This window comes from Salvelinus sp. IW2-2015, linkage group LG35 (assembly GCF_002910315.2).
Source record: "Salvelinus sp. IW2-2015 linkage group LG35, ASM291031v2, whole genome shotgun sequence".
NCBI lineage: Eukaryota > Metazoa > Chordata > Actinopteri > Salmoniformes > Salmonidae > Salvelinus > Salvelinus sp. IW2-2015.
This window is the reverse complement of record NC_036874.1, coordinates 1,246,423-1,255,083: the sequence shown is the minus strand read 5'-3', so window position 1 is coordinate 1,255,083 and position 8,661 is coordinate 1,246,423. Positions and strand designations below refer to the sequence as shown.

General features: G+C 39.0%; 1 long non-coding RNA gene across 1 annotated transcript; it reads right to left on the bottom strand.

The window, feature by feature from the left end:
- Window positions 1-8,230: 8,230 nt before the first annotated feature.
- LOC139023736 (uncharacterized) lies at window positions 8,231-8,661 on the bottom strand. Its single transcript, XR_011474876.1, has 2 exons — window positions 8,578-8,661; window positions 8,231-8,399 (listed from the first exon to the last, which is right to left on the bottom strand). It is a non-coding gene; the product is annotated as an uncharacterized lncRNA (long non-coding RNA).

Genomic DNA, 8,661 nt, shown 5'->3' with positions numbered 1-8,661 from the left:
ATTTCAACCGGACAAAAGCTTCGTCAATATAAAAGGAAAACAAGAAAGGCGTGCTCTCGATCGCGCGCATGAAAAACCTCTGGGACACTGCAGTGTCCACTCTTTCAGAGTGGTCTTACTCCCTCATTTTTCAGAATACAAGTCTGAAACAATTTTCTCCGATTTTTGCCTGCCATATCAGTTTTGTTATACTCACAGACATTATTTGAACAGTTTTGAAACTTTAGAGTGTTCTCTATCCAAATCTACCAATTATATGCATATCCTAGCTTCTGGGACTGAGTAACAGGCAGTTTATTTTGGGCACGCTTTTCATCCGGAGGTGAAAATAGTGCCCCCTACCTTAATGAAGTTTTAATAACACACAAACATCCATCACATGCAGAACTATACATGTATGTAATATACATGCATTGCAACAAGAGGATAAGGCAGTGATGTAAGAAAGCCGGATGTCCTGACTCTACCCTTTCATCAATGACAAACTGATGTTGTCTACTTACAGACGTGTATGTTGGAACCTAGACCTTGTGACAGGATAAAGTGACAATGGGGGCAATTGAGATCGGCAAGGCGGGAAACTTTCTGGGGGTTCTTGTATTAGAATTGTATTGAATTCTGGTTATGTATTTAACTACACCACAATAAACATAAAGTTAAAACTCCAAGATCATTGAATGCTTTTAAAATCTGCAACCTATATCTGCTGTGCTGTATCATCACAATGGACAGTGCCCTATAGCTAAGCTGTTTTTGCTACAGGATAGATAGGTGTGAGCGGACCAAGTAATTTGGCGTCACTCTAAAGCGGAAAGGTGGAATAAACGAGTCAGGAGTAGGTTTTCTTGATTGAACACAGTTCTCTATTGAGGGATTTTGGTCAATACAAACACTCCAACATAATCAATGAAAATCTCCCAAGGAAAAACATACATCTTCTTCTCCAGATGAAACAGGGACACAATACGATTATCTTTAAACTACAACAAAAGTAACGGGTTTGTCACCGTCTTAATGGTTCTTCATGGATAGCTCCCCTCTCTTGGTGGCCATCCTCCAGAGATAGTTTTCCCCCCACTCTCTCTTGTTGGGCTACTATCCGTGAGCCCAGCCTGCCCTCTGGTGGTCCTTCCACATAGGGCAATTCACCTAGAACAAACATTCTATGTGAATGCAGCCGTACACACAGCAGTCTTACCAAAATAATGCAAATGAAGCAATGCCAGCCTACCATAAACACGTTTCCAATACGTACAGTTCCATTTACAGCAACGAAAACCAATAGGCTACCAAGAAAACCATAACAACTATCATCTACAATGAGTGTACAAAACATTAGGAACATCATCCTAATATTGAGTTGCAACCCCTTTTGCCCTCAGAACAGACTCAATTCGTCAGGGCATGGACTCTACAAGTTGTCGAAAGCATTCCACAGGGATGCTGGCCCATGTCGACTCCAATGCTTCCCACAGTTGTGTCATGTTGGCTGGATGTCCTTTGGGTGGTGGACCATTCTTGATACACACAGAAAACTGTTGAACGTGAAAATCCCAGCAGCGTTACAGTTTTTGACACACTCAAACCGGTGCGCCTGGCACCTACTACCATACCCCATTCAAATGTTCTTAAAACTTTTGTCTTGCCCTTTCACCCTCTGAATGGCACACATACACAATCCATGTCTCAATTGTCTCAATGCTTAAAAATCATTCTTTAACCTGTCTCCTCCCCTTCATATACACTTATTGAAGTGACATCAATAAGGGATCATACCTTTCACCTGGATTCACCTGGTCAGTCTATGTCATGGATAGAGCATGTGTTCCTAATGTTTTGTACACCCAGGGTATTTCTATGATGAAACATACTAATACCTAGCTATACCCAGGGGAAACATTTGGGTTCTTGCATTGGAATTATATTGAATTCTGCTTATATCACCCTATAGCATAATAAACATAAAAATGTAAAAAATCCTTTTGACCAAGAAGAGACAGGTTCAACGGCACGAAATCTTGCTGCGCTCTATCAGCACCATGGACAGCGCCATACACACTTAAGCAAGATTTTGATAAAAACCAAACAGATTGTTTCATTCTTACCTTTTCAAAAGAGTTGCAGCTTCCTTGATGCTTTGTCGAACTTCCTGATTAATCGATAATTCCATTGTCCCCAAAATATTATTGTAAGATCCCCCTTAAATGCCAGTTGGATTAGTTGAGCTTTCCTCAAGTGTTGCACGCTTCTTCTGTGCTGACTGAATACATTTGTCAAAGTGGAAAATTAGTTCTCGCAAGTAGCTGTGGACACCCCAAAAGTCAGCCCATGTTTCAGTGCAGTTAACATGGTCAGCATAGTGGAGAGAGGCCCAGAGTATTGTTGCAGGATATCAAGTGGGGTCCATTTGTCCTCATTGGAGCCAGAGCGGGCGATTTCAGTCTGCAAAAATTGTCGAGTGACACTAAATGAAGCTGCTGGTTGAAACAATTAACATATGGTACATCTCTGTTTACTTTGTCCTACAATATTTTCTGCATGTCCCCCTTTTTACCTGACATGACACGAGTGCCGTCAAAACATTGACAAAGTATATTTTCTGTGCCAAGGCCAATCTATGCCTTTGTTAGCTCGGCAAGAACAAGGTTTGTAAGTGATAAAGAGCCACAGTATTTGCTCTTTGCTTGATGCGTGCCTACTAAATCCTTTGGTACTCTCAATAGCATTCTTCCAGTTACAATACCCAGCTTGGGTGAAGGCCTTGTCTGCATTAGCATTGGACCCAACACAGAACTTTCGACATGGGAGACCTGGGCTGGCTCCTCTGATCCAAGATCATCAAGGACAGTCTGGGTGGAGGTGGCTGTGGAGTCATTATCCTGGTGGAAGGGTGGGTATGCTCTTCACAAGAAACTAGCTGGAGCTCGGCAGCTGCTCATTGCTCTCATTCTCCTTTGTTTGGGTACTTTGTAGAAGCCAATTTCTGATATCCATTGTGGCAGATTAGCAGGTTCGAGCTAGCTAAATGGGCTAAGACTAATAACATTACATTTTTTTTTTTTTACAGCTAGCTACCTAAGAGTGAAGCAGCTTCAACTGTAAACTTGACCCCGCTCTTATAAATCAAAATGAAATATTACAGGTGGAGGTGTATCACGTTATTCACTTAGCTTACCACAGAGATTAGAAATGAGAAGTGTTTTTTCCGCTTTTTTTGGAAACCCAGAGAAGTCATACCTAACCACCCCAGTAGCTTTACATAGCCCCCCTACACACACCGCGACGAACCCTGTCCATTGTGCTGAAACAGCACAGTGGCGATATAGATTTTTTGGGCACCGACCTGTCATTTTTTGGCTATTTTTATATAGGGACATAAAACTAAAACTGAGGAGGCTGCGACCCCTTTAGCCCCCTCGTGGAGCTGGGCCCGGCTGCAACATTGATACATTGTGGGAGGCAACCCATCTGTCTAGAGAGACTATGCAGGGATGGATTGATCAGGGGATGTTCATTCATCAAACAAACCGCTAGCTGTCCAGCTCTATACGGGAGAGTAGAGTACCCATAAGTCTAAAAAGTAACAGAGAGTATATATGTACAGTCATATAGAGAGGTCTGAATGTTAGCTGTTAGGGGGGTCTTAGCCTTGAAATTATGCAATGTTCTCAGCCTAGAATAAGTTTAGAGGGTGTAATACAATACAAAACAATGTAATATTATCACATTTTCATCTCAATACATTTACATCTCAATACTTCTTATATTCCCCAAAAATGTTGTTTTGAACATACAGCGCCTTGCTAAAGTATTCAGAGCCCTTGAATTTCTTCACATTTTATTGTGTTACAAAGTGCGATTAAAATGGATTTAATTGTCATTTTCTTTTAACAATCTACTCAAAATCCTCTGTAATGTCAGTGGATTTTTAAAATGTATTACATTTTCTACATTAATAAAATTTAGATAACTAAAATATATTCTTTGCAATTTTCAGCCATTTTGTTTAGGCAAACCTTAAATAAATTAAGGAGTAAAATTTGTCTTAACAAATCACTTAATAAGTTACATGGAGTCACTCTGTCCCCCATACATTCAACGTCTGTAAGGTCCCTCAGTCATGTATTGAATTTCAAGCACAAATTCAACTACACAGACCAGGCAGCTTTTTGAAAGCTTCATAAAGAAGAGCAGAGATTGGTAGATGGATGTGCAACAACAACAAATCAGACATTGAGTGTCTCTTTAACTCTTTAAGCATGGTCAAGTTAATAATTATGCTGTGGATTATGTATTAAACCACCAGACACATCAAAGATGCAGTAGTCCTGAAATAAGCTGCAGGACAGGAATGAAACTGCTCAGTGATGTTACCATGAGGCCATTATTGATTGTAAAACATTTGCAAAGTTCAATGGCTGTGATGGTAGAAACTTAGGATGGATCAACAACGTTGTAGTGACTCCACAATAATGACTTAAATGACGGAGTGAAAAGAAGAATACAAATATACAGAATACAAATATTCCAAAACATGCATCTTGTATGCAACAAGGCACTAAAGTAKTACTGCAAAATAACACGGCAAAGGAATACACTTTCTTAGCCTAAATGGAAAGCCTTATGTTTGGGGCAAATCCAACACAACACATCACTGAGTAACTGCCTCCTTATAGTCAAGCATGTTGGTGACTACTTCATGGAATAGGTATGCTTGACATCGGCAAATACTGGGGAGTTTTTCAGGATTAAAAGACACGGATGGAGCTAAGCACAGGCAAAATCCTTGAGGAAAACCTGCTTCAGTCTGCTTTGCACCAGACACTGGGAGAGGAATTCACCTTTCAGCAAGACAGTAACACAAGGCCAAATCTACACTGGAGTTGCTTACCAATAAAACAGTGAATGTTTCTGAGTGGCCAAGTTACAGTTTTGAAAATCTATGGCAAGACTTGAACATTGCTGTCTAGCRCCAACATCTCGACAGAGCTTGAAGAATTTTAAAAAGAATAATGGGCTAATATTGCACAATCCAGGTTTAAGCTCTTACAGACTTACCCAAGAAGATTCACAGCTGTTTCTAGATTATTAACTCAGGGAGCTGAATACTTATGCAACAACTATATTTTAGTTATACAATTTCAATGTATCTTTAAAAAAAAATCTAKATTTTCTTCCACTTTGATATTTTGTGTTATGCTGGTGAATGAGGACCCAAAAGCGACGTAATAGAAACAGAGTCTTTATTCCAGTCTTAAACAATGATTCTCCTGGATATTATCAAAGGTAAATCCAAAACAGGAAACTGAAATCCTCTCGTCAGTAGAGAGGAACGACTGGAGACGCGACCACAGACTGCAGGTCGCTTCAGGAAGGCACAGGCCGTAGCGGACATAGACACCTGCTCACACGCAGCATCTGAAGAAGGCAAAAACACGACAGGGCGGAACAAGGACACAGAACAGCAAACCTCAAACAAGAATCCGACAAGGACAGAAGCGGAAGACAGAGGGAGAAATAGGGACTCTAATCAGAGGGCAAAATAGGGGACAGGTGTGAAAGAGTAAAAGAGGTAGTTAGGAGAATGGGAAACAGCTGGGAGCAGGAACGGAACGATAGAGAGAGAGAGCGAGAGAGGGAGAGAGGGAGGGGGAGAGAGAGGGATAGAAAGAGGGAAAGAACCTAATAAGACCAGCAGAGGGAAGCACAGGGACAAGACATGATGATCAATGACAAAACATGACATTTTGTGTAGATTGTGATGGGGTCCCTGATGAATTTGCTAACACAAAGGGATTCCCAGCCCCAAATATTTTGAAAACCCCTGTACTTGACTACTGTATTGTGGTCGGCAAATTTTGACAACAGAAAAATGAGACGGTCATTTKATTAAATCAATAATCTAATTGAAAAAGAGGTAGCCCACCTTTGGCTGGCTGTCATGTTTCAGTAAATTAGTCCATGACAGCCAACAGAGGCTCATCATAACACACCCCTTCTTACATGTGTCTCTTGGGGTCTTCCTTTTTTTTTGTTACGCTCATCCACCCCTTGTTGAGGGCGGTATTTTGAACCAATGTAAGAATAAGTGCCTTTTCAATTGCACATTGTTATTTTCCTGTCATGATACTTCATATCCAGGAGGAATGTCATGGTAAGCATTCAGCTGGGTACTTTTCTATTTTAATTTCAGAGAAAGCAATGTTCGAAAACCTCAAGATTCAAGTCAATCTGTTGTTTATTCCTGTGCCCGTCTCTCTTAGTCAAATAACAAATCATAATGCACAGGATACAGTGTAAACGGTGCAATGAAATGCTTACTAGCAAGCTTTCTCAAAAGTGCAATGTAAAAAAAGTTTTAAAACATTGTAAAATATAGCAAAGGGCAATAGTATGTAAAGGTACAAATGCAAATACTATATCAATAAAAAGTAGTAAAAGGTAACAGAACATCAAATATATTGAGGAAATATACAGAATATACTGTGTCAAGTAATGGCAGAAAATACAAGTAGAGATTGAAAAGTGATCTACAGAGCATACAGTAGTGAATTTTCACATACTATAGTTAATATTTCATACATTATGTCTTCAAGACAGATCTAGTGACTGAAGTTAAGTTTCAGTGTCAACAGAAATTGTATTTTCATTTTGTAATTTAGAATCTGTATTAGGATATTGAATTTGAATGTGATATTTCTGAATGTTTAATCCAAAATTGAATCATTTCATTCATTCATTGAACTTGTATTTCATGATTTGAAACTTAATTGAATGAATATCGCATTCAGTTTTACAATTTCGTTTTCAGTTTAATTGAATAATCAAATTCAATATTTATATATTCAGTTTCAATATGGTAAATATTGCATTCATTGTCTGTGTATCAAGTTTACAAACTATAATTTCAAGTTAATCAAAGTTTCATATGTTCAACTTCTCAGATGCATTCAGGATCAGTTTTCAAATTCAGTTCTCTAAATTCAGATTCATAACCAGAGACAACATCCTGGGTACTTTGCCAGCTAGGAAAGGTAGAGGAGAACAGATAGAATCAAAGGTTCTCTGTGGCAAACAGAAGCTTCTGGCAGTTTCTGAAGCCAATGTGGCATGTTGAATTCAATTTTTTTCCTATTAATTTGGCTCTATTGTTTGAACTGCTTTGGCTATAAGCTATTAAGCTAAGACTCTCTGGAGCATGGATTTGCTTTCTTATCCCCTCTATGATGATCACAGTCCGTGTTAGAAAGGAATGTCACAACAACAAAAAATGTAGGCTTTAGCTAAGTGGGCTAACACAGTCTTGTGACATGGCAGAGACCTGGTTCGAACCTAGTCAGTCACAATAGCTAAATTAAATAGGGATTGAAAGCTGGACTTGTTTATAAGATCTAGTACATTATAAAAGTAGGATAAAAGTATGACTATTTGATGATATCAAATGTAATGAAGAACCATTCCATCAAATCTGAATGAATAAGCCTTCTTATATTTGTTATGCTGTCTAGGTATGTTCACAATCAAGTTTGAAAATGAGAATATGATTTTACCTGCCATCACCTTACACTGTTGAACACATACACAACAGTATGTGTTCAATAGCATACTGTAGCAGAAATATAAATGTGTGTACTGAATATAGTTAATTTTGATTTATCGGAGCATTGGGGAAAATACATAGTCGTAACACTTTTTATGCATCAAGTGAACACTTCTCTCTGACATTTACGCAAGCATAGCCCCATAAAACTAATGTTGCCACTTGTGGATTTATGAAAAATATGAACATGTCTATGACATTTCCAATAGAAAGATATTTGTAGTGAGAAATAATTCCTCTTAACAGCTTACAAGGTTAAAGGGATAGTTCACCAAAATTAAGAATTAACATAATCCTAATGATTTGTAGAGCGAGTAGTGCAGTCAGAGAATCTGTATTCTGTGGAGCCGGAGAATCAGCAACCCAAGTTTTGTTTGATATGTTCCCACATATTTGATAGCCAAACATAAATGGGACTGGTAGATCCCACCCCTGTTAGAATTACAGATTTATAAACACACACATTTAGACATTCCACTTGCAAACAACACTCCTTTGATGACATACAGAACAAAATATTGCACTACTACATTCATGAATATGTGCTCTATGCTGCATGCATGTAAAAGTACCTTCTACGGTATATTCATTTTTATAGTTAACCTTGGGAAATAGACTCAGTAACTCAAATTATTTTAAATGCTTTATTTGTCATTAGTATTTAATCTCCAGTATAAAAGATGGATGTGGAACTGCAAACAATGTTGTAGAGTTGTAGGACCGTGCTGGAGGACCGAAGCTAGGATCAGACTTAGTAGGTGGCCATGGTGCTGGTCAGCCAGTCGTTGAAGATACAAACCTAGACGATGAGAAGGAGAAGGGAGACATTAGTGGACACACTCAATGCGAGGCAACATCAATCAATGTTTTATAGACTCAATGCCTTTTTTTTCTCAGGAAAATAAGGGATGTCACAGTGATGTATGTATGTTGATGTTTTCCGCAAACACAACAGGAAAATCGTTTTTCTGTCTTACCTTGGCGTAGACACCGGGGTTACCGGGCTCGGCACAGCCGTAACCCCAGGACACAACACCCTGGAGCTCACCGTTGCACACCAC